The following is a 12,682-nucleotide window of genomic DNA, read 5'->3' as shown; positions in this document are numbered from 1 at the left end:
TGCAAAAAAACCCATCCCCATTAGCAGTCACTCTCGATCCCCCCACTCTCCTCAGCCCTGACAACCACTGACCTGCTTTCTATCTCTGGATTTTCCCCTTCTGGACATTTTATGTAAACGGAATCCTACAGTATGTGGCCTTTTGTGTCTGGCTTTTCTAACATTAGCACAATATTTTCAAGATTCATCCATGTTGGAGCACATATCATGATTTTATTTTTTAGTATTAATGATCAATTCCTTATTATTCCGAAATAATATTCCATGACATGGATGTATCCCATTCTGTTTATATTTCTTCAGCTGGGTTGTTTCTACTTTTTGGTTTTGTGAATGATGCTGCTATGAACAATTACATACACGTCTTTGTGTGAACGTATCTCTTAGTTCACTTCCGACAAGTTTTGCTCTATTATGACATGCACACGAATACAGAATTGTTAAAACTTCCAGATGGGTTGAAACCCTTTCATCTTTATGGAATGTCTCTTCTTATCTCTATTAGATTATTGCCTTAAAATCTACTTTGATACATTAGCTTTCTTTGGATTAGTGATTACCCAGTATATCTTTGTTCAGATTTTTACTTTCAACTTATCTGCATCTCTGTATTGATGGTGCCCCTCTTATGGGCATGTGTGATTAAAAAAAATCTGGGGGCTCCTGGGTGGCTCAGTTGGTTTGGCATCCGACTTCAGCTTAGGTCAGAGCCTGGAACCTGCTTCAGATTCTGTGTCTCCCTCTCTCTGCCCCTCGCCTGCTTGCATGCACACACTCTCTCTCTCAAAACTAAATAAACATTAAAAAATTTAAAAAAAATCTGTTCTCTGCTTTTTCACTGGAGCATTTCCTATGCTATGTCTAATGCATTTGCTGATGTATTAGATAGATCTGGGCTTGCTGGTATCATCTTATGGTTTATTTTCCATTGGTTCTATTTTTTCTGTTTTTTTTTTCTCTTTTTTTTTGTCTCCTTTTGCACTGAGATTTTTTTTCTTTCATAATCTCTCCTCTAGTAGCCTAGGACATGTGTATTCTGTGCTTTGAGTGGTCACTGCAGTTAGGCACGTGTCCTTGACTTATTCGAGTCCAAGAGAGTACTTTCACCACTTTCTGGACAATCCAAAGACCTTAGAACACTTTCGCCGTTCTGCCTCTTGTGCATTGTCATCATGGGTTTCAATTCTCTCTGTATTTTATTTTATTTTAAAGTTTTATTTAAGTAATCTCTACACCCCATGTGGGGCTCGAACCCATGACCCCGAGACCAAGAGTCACACAACACACTCCTCCGACTGAACCGGCCCTTCTCTCTATTTTAAACCACAACAGGCATTATTTTTTAAATTTGTTTTAATGCTTATTTATTAATTTTTTTTTTTTTTGAGAGAGAGACAGAGTATGAGCAGGGGAGGGGCAGAGAGAGAGGGAGACCCAGAATCTGAAGCAGGCTCCAGGCTCTGAGCTGTGAACACAGAGCCTATTGCAGGGCTCAAATGCACAAAGCATGAGATCATGACCTGAGCCAAAGTTGGATGCGTAACCAACTGAGCCACCCAGGCACCCCCACAACAGGCATTATTATCAGTGCTTTATGCAGCCAGTATTCATTTAGATCTATCTATACTTCGATCTATCTACACGTATACTTTCTATTATTCTTTATTTGTTACCTCTTTATTACTTTTTGTGTCTGCCTGCATTTCTGCACATTTACCTGTGAATATTCCCCGTTTCCTGCAACTAACCTTTGGCATTTCCTTTAGTATAGCATAGTACCGAGCGCATTTGGAAGTACTGTCAGCATTTTCCTTCCAATACCAATCCTCTGGTGACAGATGGAGCTTTTGTTGGCCGGAAAGCCTCTGTGTTGTTTTGAATTCTGAAAGGTATTTTTGGTCTGTCAAGAATCCTAGGGCACTACAGTTAATTTTCTTTAAAACTTTGGAAGACATCCTTGGCTTTCATTGTTTTCTGTTTGCAGAGTTAGCTCTCAGTCCCTTGGCTGTGATGGCTATCTCTGCTGTGGGCTTGCGGTGTGTGTGTTGATGTCTCCTGGTGTCGCTTCCTTTATGCTTCTCCTGCTGGGGGGCTCCCAGTGCCTCTTGAATCTGTGACATGGCTTCTTTCAATGTAGCCTCCGGCCTCCTCTCTCCCGTCTCCTTCTGAGGCTCTAACGACAGGCTTGCGAACACCTTTTCGCTGCATTTTTGTGGCTCTCTGTGTTTCGTGTTCTTTTGGTTCTTCCTGATTTAGTCTAAAGGTTTCCTACACATTCTGCTTCATGACTCTTGCCCTTATTTGTGTCTAGTTGATTGTTAATCCTCTCCACAGAGTTCTTAATTTCAGCTCCGGTCCTAAAAATTTTTAATTGACTTTAAAATACAGGTTATAGTTTTCAGCTGAAACGATCCATTTTCCTGTCATCACTTTTCTTCGGTGTTCTAAAGTGGATGTTTGCTGACGAGTTTCTGGTTCTTCTGTTAGATTGGTTTTCTTTTGCTTTTCGATCAGTTGGTCTTCTGGTATTCTTGGTATTTTTGGACTTGGGATTTTTAGACTTTTTTTGACAAATGAACAGCGGAAGAGATGTACAAGACTCTGGATATTCCTTTATTTTAATAAAATTTTTTAATGTTTATTTTTGAGAGAGAGAGAGAGAGAGACAGAGCATGAGCAGGGGAGGGGCAGAGAGAGAGGGAGACACAGAATCCAAAGCAGGCTCCAGGCTCCTAGGTGTCAACACAGAGCCCGACGCGGGGCTTGAACTCAGGAACCGTGAGATCATGACTTGAGCTGAAGTCGGATGCTTAACCGACTAAGCCACCCAGGTGCCCCCACTCTGGATATTACTTTAGACAGGATTTACTTTTGCTTCTGAGAAAAGTAGGGGTGGGATAGATTTGACTCTGTGTTTCAGTCCTAGTGAGGCCTGGTCCATTTCTGGTTAGCCCTGACTTCCTCTTCAGGGATTTTAACTGAAAACCTGTTCAAAAAACAAAAAAACAAACTTTTTGAAACCAGGACTCCTCCTGTGGGGTGAATCCCTCCTTCAGGGTGAGCCCTCAACTTCTGATTTTTGTTGCCCCAAGCTGTGAGTCTGCTAAAAGCCCCCCCCCCCCCCCCCTCAGTTTTTCAGCCTCTTCGACCCTGCTTAGGAATTGGCAGGTGCCTTGAGGTCAGAAGACCTCAATGTCCCTTTCAACTCTCTGCACTCTATGATGCATTCAAACAGATTTAAGAAAAAAAAAAAAAAAACCAACAAACTACAGCTTTTTAAACTGCTCTCAGCAGGAGGATCATTCTGATACAATCTAGTCTGCCATAGTTAGAGGGAAATTCCAGCTGTGGCCTCTGTTATTATTCTTATTGTTATTGTTCGAAAATCCTTCAAAGAAAGTCTTACCCTGAGGCCAAAAACCCTTTGGCAAACTCATAAGATGTAAGCCTCTTCCCATCCCTCTGTGGGGTGGCTTCTAACTGAACTGAAGCAGGAAGTGACATTTAAGGAGCATCTTTTACGTGCAAAGCACCTGTTATATCTGCTGCAGGAAATGGTTCCAGCACATTAGGAATGTGGGGTTCTCTGGGGAAGGAGAGTGGGACCTTGGCATGGGAGGTAGTGAGGAATGCATAGGATAAGAAGGATCTGGGTCAGAGGATGGGTCCAGGGCATGGAGCAGCGGGACAACCGGCAGCAGAAGAGGACCAAGGATAAAGAAGCCACGGGGAAGTGTCCTTTCCCTTCACCTGACTGATGCTCCTGGAGGGGGGGGGGTCCCCTGAGTCAAAGAGGCGCTACAGCCTAGTGAACTGATCATGCACGCACGATTAGCAAGCCCTCTTGCTTCCTTCCAGCCGTTGTTCCTTTACCCTTTTCTGCTACATATTTCCAACCTCCTTCTGGATATGGCCACCCGAACATCCCATGGGCTCCTCCAACAGCCCAAGAGGAAATGATCTGTGTGTTGTCAGCTTGGCCTCAGGACCACCTCCCTTCTCAGCTCTGGGTGTGGCAGAAGAAATCAAGAACCTCCTTTCCCAGAATCTTCTCTGTATGGTTGTGAGTTAGGAACCGGCCAGCTTTGCCTGAGAAATCTATAAGTTGGGGCTCTGGTCTCTATCCCAGTGTTGCCATCCTAGTTCATGCCTGTATTACTGGCTGTCGTGACCTCCTCGGCGGCCTCTTCTTACATGTTTGTGTCACTCAGGATCCAATCAGAAGGCAAAAGCCACATGGTAATTTGAATATGGGAAGTTTAACATAAAGAATTATTAAGTACAACAAGGAATTTGAATCATGGATTGGAAGTAAGAAGTAAAGAGACTATAAAGAATACAGGAAGAGCATGGGGCGCCTAGGTGGCTCAGTCGGTTCAGTGTCCGACTTCGGCTCAGGTCATGATCTTGCAATTTGTGAGTTGAGCCCTGTGCCGGGCTCTGTGCTGACAGCTCGAAGCTCAGAGCCTGGAGCCTACTTTGGATTCTGTGTCTCCTTCACTCTCTGCCCCTCCCCTACTTGTGCTCTGTCTCTATCAAAAATAAAGTCTAAAAAGAATTAAAAAAAAAAAAAAAAGAATACAGGAAGAGCACCACATGTAAGGAGCAGTCATTACCCCTAGGGCTGAGATAGAGCCCCTCAAGGAAGATCTCTCTATGCCCCATCCCCAGCTGAAATCTGGATTTTGTAGGGAAGGACATGGCCATGGCTCACTGGATGCAGAGAAATCTCTTGAGATGCTGTGTTGATGGGATGTTCTAGAAATCTGCACTTTAAGGTGTCAGGGAAAGCTATCTCAGAGATGGAGGCACTTCCCAGTTTCATGGTGGGCACTGGGAGAAGCTGTTGGCTGCTAAGTACTGCTTACTACCATGCAGGATCCAGGTGCTGGAAAGTTGTCTACACTGCAGGAACCTGATTTGGAGAAGTTTCTGCACGGCAGGAACTGGTGCTTGAGAAGCCGTGTGCACTGCCAGAGCCAGATAATTAGAGGAACTTCTTGGGCTGTGGGATCCTGCTACCATGAGCGCTCCAGAACCAGGAAGGAAAGCCCTTCTTCCTCCAATGTCTCCAGCACCCCCTACTGACAAAGTGTAACATTACACCAGCTTCCAAGGGGAAAAGATTTAAAGGGTCCGTTTTTGAAGAGTAGTCCATGAATAGTCAATTTGGAGCAATAAATGAGTGTCACTCTCCTATCGTTGTGAAGGGCAGCATAACTGGTTGGTTAAGAGTGTCACCTCTGGAATCAGGCTTCCTGGGTTCAAGTTCCAGCTCTGCCACTGGTATTTTTTTTTTTTTTTCAACGTTTTTTATTTATTTTTGGGACAGAGAGAGACAGAGCATGAACGGGGGAGGGGCAGAGAGAGAGGGAGACACAGAATCAGAAACAGGCTCCAGGCTCCGAGCCATCAGCCCAGACAGAGCCCGACGCGGGGCTCGAACTCACGGACCGCGAGATCGTGACCTGGCTGAAGTCGGACGCTTAACCGACTGCGCCACCCAGGCGCCCCGACTGCCACTGGTATTAGTATAACCTTCAGAGACGTATAAGCTCTCCGTGTCTCAGTTTCCTACTTTGTAAGACCAGAGTAGTAACTGTACTAACCTTGTTGGGTTATTATGCTAAGTGAGTTGATATTTATAAAGCACTTAGAAGAGTAAGCGATATACCGGAATTTACACACTCCTTCAAACTGCACATCCTCTCAATTGTAGCCAGAATGGGCTTCTCATCATAGGTATGAGTGTTAGTCGACAGTACTATGGCATAAGACATCATTTTTCTTTCTTCCTCTCCTTTCTGAGGTCAGGGATGACACAGGGAGTGCTAGGAGGAGAAGTTGTCTTCTTAACAACTCACCATGTTCACCTTGCAAACACTGGAAATCGGGCTATGTTGTTTTGGTTGCCTGAAACTCACCTGGGCCCTCCCCATCACCTTCAGGATAGGGTCCAACCTATTCTCCTAGAATATAACGCTTTTAACGACCCTCTGCACCCCTCACCTCCCATCACACTGAGTCAGGTTTTTTTGTTAGTCATTCCAAACATTGGCATTTGCCATCCTCACACCCCTCCCACGTTGTGCCTCTGTTTTCCAACTTTATTTATTTTGTTCCCCCTTCTGGAATACCATTCCCCCTCCTGTTTGCTCGGCCAATTCCCTTTCAACACTCAGAAAACTCCAGCAAACATCTCTTCCAGGAAGCCTTCCCCAAAGCCCCACGTTGGTTGCAAAATGCTTCCCATTCTCTTGCTCCCCCAAGTTGTCCTATTATGTTGGAGTGATACGCTTCTGTGCCTGGTTCCCTGGCTAAAGTTGAAGCCACCTGGGATCTCCTGCATATTATCATGTTTGCATGCTCTGCATTTTATTAAACTTTTTTTTTTAAGTTTATTTCAAGAGAGTCGGAGAGGGGCAGAGAGAGGGAGAGAAAGAGAATCCCAAGCAGGCTCCACGCTGTCAGCACAGAGCCTGATGTAGGGCTCGAACCCGTGAATTGTGAGATCATGACCTGAGCTGAAATCAAGAGTCGGACACTTAACCGACTGAGCCACCCAGGCCCCCCTACATGCTCTTCTTTTTAGCAAACAGCTCTGTACACCTGCACCGGCTGCACATTGCACCCCCCTAGGGCTGCTGTTCGCAGAGTTTTGCACAACCTGCCCCACTGGTCACTATGGCCCTGAGCACCAAATGGAGCCACCCAATAGATGAGCAGAATTGTGCCCTCAAGCTCTAGACATTTATCGCAGCATCCATTTATAGCCACCTGTTACACTAACCAGCCTCTCCGAAGCACTTCCTCATTAGGTTGGTTAGGAGTGACTGAGAAGGCTTTAGAAGGATTAAACCACATTTCTCTATAAGCGATGCCGGGTTGTAATTGCTCCACATGCAAGGGAATCTCAGAAGCAGGGCTGGGGGAAGGGAAAAGAAGAGGGACCCAGTCCTGTGATGCAACCAAGGACTTTTAATTGGAGGCAGCTCCTCCCGCCGTGGCCAGAGCACCTCTTGCTGGTGGCACAGGGGTGGCTCAGATGGTTTCTTCTCCAGGGGAGTTTCTGAATCCATCTTCAGAGCTCCTGCTCACCACCCTATTCGGGAGACGCTCGGGCAGCCGCACAGCATGGGGGCTGCTGACTAGAATGCTCAGGGTCTCCCAATAGTGCAAGTTTTTAGCGCCCAAATATTGGAGAAGTGGTGTGGGTGTCTCTTTTTCAAACCATTTGTGCGAGGATCCGTGTTCAGATCTGAAAGAGTGAAGGAAAATGTCCTTGGTAACGGGTTTGAATTACACATGAATAAACAGTGTTGGTCACATCCCACGTGGGGACTGCTCGTGTTATTAAATGGCTTGAAAACAGTTCTGGCTTGAGCTAAAAATAACCCCACACTGGGTCAAGCAATCGAGATTTTATAGTTTACTTGTTACATCAGCAAAGCCTTGCTGGTCCTGACCAGAACACATACACAGTTACCGCCTCTGGAGTGCCTTCTCCGCGTGGGGCCATGTTCTAGGCACTTATGTGTGCCTCCCCAATAACCTGAGAAGTAGGTAATGTACCAACATTATCCCTGTTTTATAAAGAAACAGAGAGAGGTTCGACGACATGCTCAAGCTTAGTAAGTGGTTGAGGCAGAATTTAACGGGTATGTAGGACACAAGCCAGGGATCTTAACTACTATCTGGTATCTAATAAATAATATAGTCATTAGGCTAAATTGTTACAGGCTTGGGTAACTAGTCCCACACCCCCGAAAGGCTTGAAAGAAATCTGAGGTGTGCCGGCAGAGGGTGGCTGAGGAGACTGAAATCCAAAGAGGTAACTCCAATATTCTTGCCAACTACACACACCCATGCCTGGGACCTACTGAAGAGCTGTGGCTGGTGCTTCTGGGATATTCTTGGACTATTAGGTGAGTCAACAGTGGAAGAAGGCCCCTCATTGGCCTGGCAGCAGCAACAGAAGATCTTTGACGCCATGTTTTGGTGGGTCATGGGAAGAGGAAAGGGCATTGGGGCATCTGGCCCTGTAGCCTCAATCCCAGAAGCCCATTGTTATTTCAGCGGTGGGTCATACTGAGCCAGCCTCTCCCAAGGTATCATGCCTCTTCCCCTCCCAAACCTCTCGTAGCTCCCTGTGGCTGGCACGTCCAGGCCCACCTATGTGGGCCTACCTCTGACTGGGTCTTCTTCCATTCAAAGTTCTCTTACCCATGGAAAGACATTGGAGCCTCTACTCTGCCAGTCTTTACCTGCAGGGGTACCTCGTTGAATCAGCAGATCGGCTGATAACACAGCTCCACCTTTCTGTGTGGCTTTGGGCTCATCTGTTCCGGACCTAGGCTCCCATCTGACAGGTAGCGGTTGGGCTGTACCGTGTCTCCAAGGATCAGACTTCCAGGTCTGATGACTCAAGGTTGTGCATCCTTATCTTTCTTATTCCCAAACTTCTTTGTCTTTTCCAGGCCTCTTCCTAGCTCCTGTTCTCATTTCCTTTTCCCTGTGGCCAAAGCCCTACCCTGGGAATTTCCATCATGGCAGCAGTATTCCCTCAGTGCACACTGGGTTCACTCCAGGGCATCGTCCTTGGGCACTGGCTTCCCCCTCTCCCGGCCACCACCGTGTCTCACCTGGATCACTGCGATGGCCTCCTAACTGGTCTCCCTGCTTCTTCCACCCTTGTCTTCATTAGTGTCAGCACAGCAGAATCCTCTTAGGATGTAAGTCACATCACGTCACACCTCTGCTTGGAGTCCTGGTGCCCTATCATGCAGAAGAGAAGCCAAAGTCTTTCTCTGGGCATCCCCTGAAAAAAATCTGTAATCTCAGCACTACCTTTGCCCATCCCTCCCCTGCTGTCTCCTCCCACCCTCCCCTTCACTCTGTTCCAAGCGGACAGAACATGGCTGCCCTTGCCTGCGCTTTCTGCCTGGGATGTTCTTCCCTGGAGATTCAGGGAACTCCTCCCTCCCCTCCTTTAAGGCTTTGTGTGAAGGTCAGCTTTTCTTGTGAGGCATTTCCCACCCCTATTTAGGCCTCTCCCTCTATTTAATTCTCCCTATTTATTCCCTCTACCACTCAATTCCCAGTTTACAGGACTGTCCCTCCCCCAGTCCTCCCTCTTCCCCGTCCCACCTCCTTCTTCTCCATAGCCCTTGTCTCAGAGCACACCCCGGAGTTTATTTGCAATTTTCCTGCTGTGGAACACACGGAGGCAGGGGGTCAGCCTCTTAGGTTCACTGCTGGGTCCCCAGTGCCGGATGCCAAGCGTGCAGTTAATAAACAGTTGTGGGATGGCTGGACGAACCTGTACTTTGGTTGAACTTTGGTCCTCGTATGAGCAGATGCTGTCACCACCCCAGGGGTGAGATGAGCCACTATTCCAGGGACATGAAGGCTGGTGAGACACTGTTGGTGTCTCACTGCTGATGAGACACCGTCAAGCTGACAGATGGCTTTAAGAGCAATGGATAGGTTTGCTTTTGACTGTCTGCTGGTGGGGCCATCTCCCTTCCCCACCCTTTTCAACCCAAACCTATTTCCTTTCCTTTCGTGTCCTATATTCACTTTGGGTCTGGAGTCAGAGTTGGTGAACCCCTTCTCCTCCTGGCCCCTGCCTCTCTTTCTCTACCCATTCAGCCATTCATCAAGGCATTGTGATTCTACCTTGTAAACATCTCCTCCACCTGCCACCCTCCACCCTGCAGCCCCTGCCCTCGGCCACCCCCCTGGCCACAGCTTCCCTGCTGGCCCCAGGCTCACTTGCAGGCCCATCTGCCTGCAATCCCATCACCATGTGATTCTACCTTGTAAACATCTCCTCCTCCTGCCACCCTCCACCCTGCAGCCCCTGCCCTCGGCCACCCCCCTGGCCACAGCTTCCCTGCTGGCCCCTGGCTCACTTGCAGGCCCATCTGCCTGCAATCCTATCACCCTGCTGTGCCTCAAACCCTCAGCAGCTCCCTGTTGTACTGCTGAAAACTGCTTGGTAGTCTGGCCCTGCCAGCGTTGCCAGCCTCATTCCCTCCCGGCCTTGCCTGTTGCCCTCTGGCCATAGGAGCTGCCAGCAGCGCCCCAAACTTGCTCTCGTTGCGTTACCACCATGCGTTTGTGCCAACTGTCTCCCCCACCCCCATGTTCTCACTCCCTCACCCTTCACACTGGAGACTCAGCTCAGGGACTGCTCCTTCTGGGAAGCCATCCCTTACACCTGGGAGGAATTAGGGGCCTCTCTAGTGGTCCCACACTGGGTCATGGCCAGTGCCTGGCATTGCATAGCATCTGCCTAACCCTATCACAGGTGCTCGATAAATATTTGTTGAGCAATATTTCACAGCCTGCCTATGATTTGCCTATGAGAGTCCACTCCATAGTCTGGGTCATTGCAATCTGTGATTTAAAAAATTTGTTCAGCATGTTTTTATTGAGGACCACTGGTGCCAGGCACTAAGTGAGGGATCTGGCAGTGAACATGAATGAGAGATTCCTGGTCTCAAGGAGACAGGGATGGGTCCAATTCACCTTCGGACCCCAGCAGTGAGCACAGGGATTTGCACAGAGTAGCTTCTCTCTCAATGTTACCTGAGTAAATACACAAGCCCTCTCTCTGACTGTTGGGCAACAATGGACATAATATCATCCCTATGCTCCCTTCCACTAACAGGTGTTTTACTCCCTGCTCATAGAAATGGATAGAAACATCCCGATTCTGTACTTCCCTCCTTCTCCCCGGTGACTTCAATTTTGGAAATTAACAGGGTAAGAGAGACAGCCACGGTGTCAAGGGCACACTGACCTTCATCGAACTTCTTGGGCAGGTCCTTGGACATCTCTGAGCTCATTTAGCTTTTCAGATGGTGGAGCTGAGCCCCAGAAAGGTGACTCCCAGGTCTTATGGCCAAGAGGAGCAGCCGGGATTGTAACGCAGTTTTGTCTGGTACCCGAGCCTCTGCTGTCCAGGGCCTCACCCTACAGGCACTTCCAGGGGCAGAGAGATGTTCAGAAACACCTTCTGCTCCTCAGAGAGTTGATGGCAGGTGGTTTTGAAATGGAACGACCCCCATGAAGCTTGACAGAGCAGCGCAGAAATTAAGAGCATACATTGTTAGTACTTAGATAACTTGGGATGTAATTCTTGTTGCACCATGATGGGTTATTTACAGCAACGTCAAGTCTGTGAACCTCAGTTTTTCTCTCTGTAAAATGGGGATGGCAAAACCTACCCCAGAATGTTGTGTGAGGGTTGGGTGGCATAAAGATGTGAGGTGCTTATCCCGGTGTCTGGCACATGGTAAGTGCCTAAAAACGTGATTAAGGGTGATGTAGGAGAGACGCTGGCTGGGGCGGGGTGGATGTGGTGTTTCTTGCACTACCAGCACTTACCTCTAGATGGAGGCAGGAGCCAAAGAAAAAGCCTCTTGGGTTATGCCCAGTGGGCTGTGAGCCTCAGGTCTCCAGTGACCCACAGCACTTGGACCAGAACAAGAAAGACCCAGCGAGGTCAAACAGGAAGGCTTCTGGAGCTGGAGGAGCCCTTAGGGGTCAGTCGGCACAGGTGGGGAGACTGGGGCCCAGAGACAGAAACAGTGGAGTCGAGGCAAATTAGGGGTAATGTCTGCTTCTTATAGCAAAGGTGTCCAGGAGTGATGGAGACATTGTCCCTTTAAGTACAGAAAAAATACGCCGTCCTGCTCTGAGGTCTGACCTTTGAGGCTCACTCACCTGTAACTGGCAGAGAAGAGAGGAGGCTGTGATGTCACAGAGCCAGGGAACCAGGGAATGTTGGGGGTTTGCCTGGACCACGATGTCAGGGAGGAGGGGGGAGGTCTGCCGACCCTTTCTCCAGTGGTCTGTCCTTCCCTCTGTGATGATTCCATACTCTCCACCACACCCATCAGATCGGCTGGGATGGTTCTGCCTCATGTGTCTCTTATCCTTCTTGGAATAGTAGGTTAGCTGGGCATGTTCTTCTCGGGGTTGGAGGGGGAGGTTTCCTAGACACTTAAACTAGTGAGTGAAAATTTGATGAGCAATGAGCTGTTCAGAGTCTCTCCCCAAATGACTTACTCATTCCAAAGGGGAAAATAGTAATTTGCAGTGGAGAAGCCTGGCAGCAAATATCAGCTTAACCAAGTGATCTGAGTTACTGTCACCAATGGCAGGACCTACCTACATCATGTGTCCCCTCATATGATGCACTGGGGAGGATACAGTGTTGCTTCTCTGATCTTCCTGCCAAAAAAAAAAAAAAAAAAGCAAAACTGGAATCATAAGATAAACACAAATTGAGGGACACCTTATAAGACAGTTGTGCCTGTATGCTTCAGAAACGGGAAGCTCATGAAGATAAAGACAGAACCGTTCCAGATTAAAAATACACTCAAGGGACGTGACAATGACGTGTGACTCGCGATGTCGGATTCGATCCTGCACTTGGCAAGAAAGCAGCTGGAAGACATTTTCGGGACAATTGATGATACTAGTGTATCAATATTGAGTTTCTTGTTTTTAGTAACTGTCCTGAAGTTACCTAAGAGAACATCCTTGTTCTTATGAAACACAACACGACGTGTTCAGGAATAACGGGATTCCTGTCAGATGGCTCAGAAAACACAGGGAGAGAGAGAGAAAAGAAATGACAGAGCAAATGGTGGAGGTGCACACAATTGTT

At 47.7% G+C, this 12,682-nt stretch overlaps 1 protein-coding gene and 1 long non-coding RNA gene across 5 annotated transcripts in view; one reads left to right on the top strand and one right to left on the bottom strand.

Moving 5' to 3' along the window:
- TMEM268 (transmembrane protein 268) overlaps window positions 1–9,314 on the top strand; it is a 42,568-nt gene extending 33,254 nt beyond the window's left edge. The window contains exons 13-15 of one of the 2 annotated variants that reach the window (XR_009251456.1): window positions 7,740–7,925; window positions 8,215–8,369; window positions 8,478–9,314. The gene's annotated coding sequence lies outside the window, so the exon portion shown is untranslated. The remainder of the gene's footprint in view (window positions 1–7,739; window positions 7,926–8,214; window positions 8,370–8,477) is intronic. The other variant, XR_009251457.1, reaches the window with a different exon arrangement.
- On the bottom strand, window positions 7,147–12,395 carry LOC131491443 (uncharacterized). 3 transcript variants are annotated; one of them, XR_009251459.1, is made up of 5 exons: window positions 12,181–12,395; window positions 11,395–12,018; window positions 9,320–9,467; window positions 8,643–8,775; window positions 7,147–7,258 (listed from the first exon to the last, which is right to left on the bottom strand). It is a non-coding gene; the product is annotated as an uncharacterized LOC131491443 (long non-coding RNA). The 3 variants fall into 3 exon arrangements; XR_009251460.1 differs by having other exon boundaries at window positions 11,734–12,381; XR_009251458.1 differs by having other exon boundaries at window positions 11,395–12,227.
- Between the last annotated feature and the right edge of the window lie 287 nt (window positions 12,396–12,682).

This window comes from Neofelis nebulosa, chromosome 12 (assembly GCF_028018385.1).
Source record: "Neofelis nebulosa isolate mNeoNeb1 chromosome 12, mNeoNeb1.pri, whole genome shotgun sequence".
NCBI lineage: Eukaryota > Metazoa > Chordata > Mammalia > Carnivora > Felidae > Neofelis > Neofelis nebulosa.
This window is presented reverse-complemented; position numbering and strand designations above follow the sequence as displayed.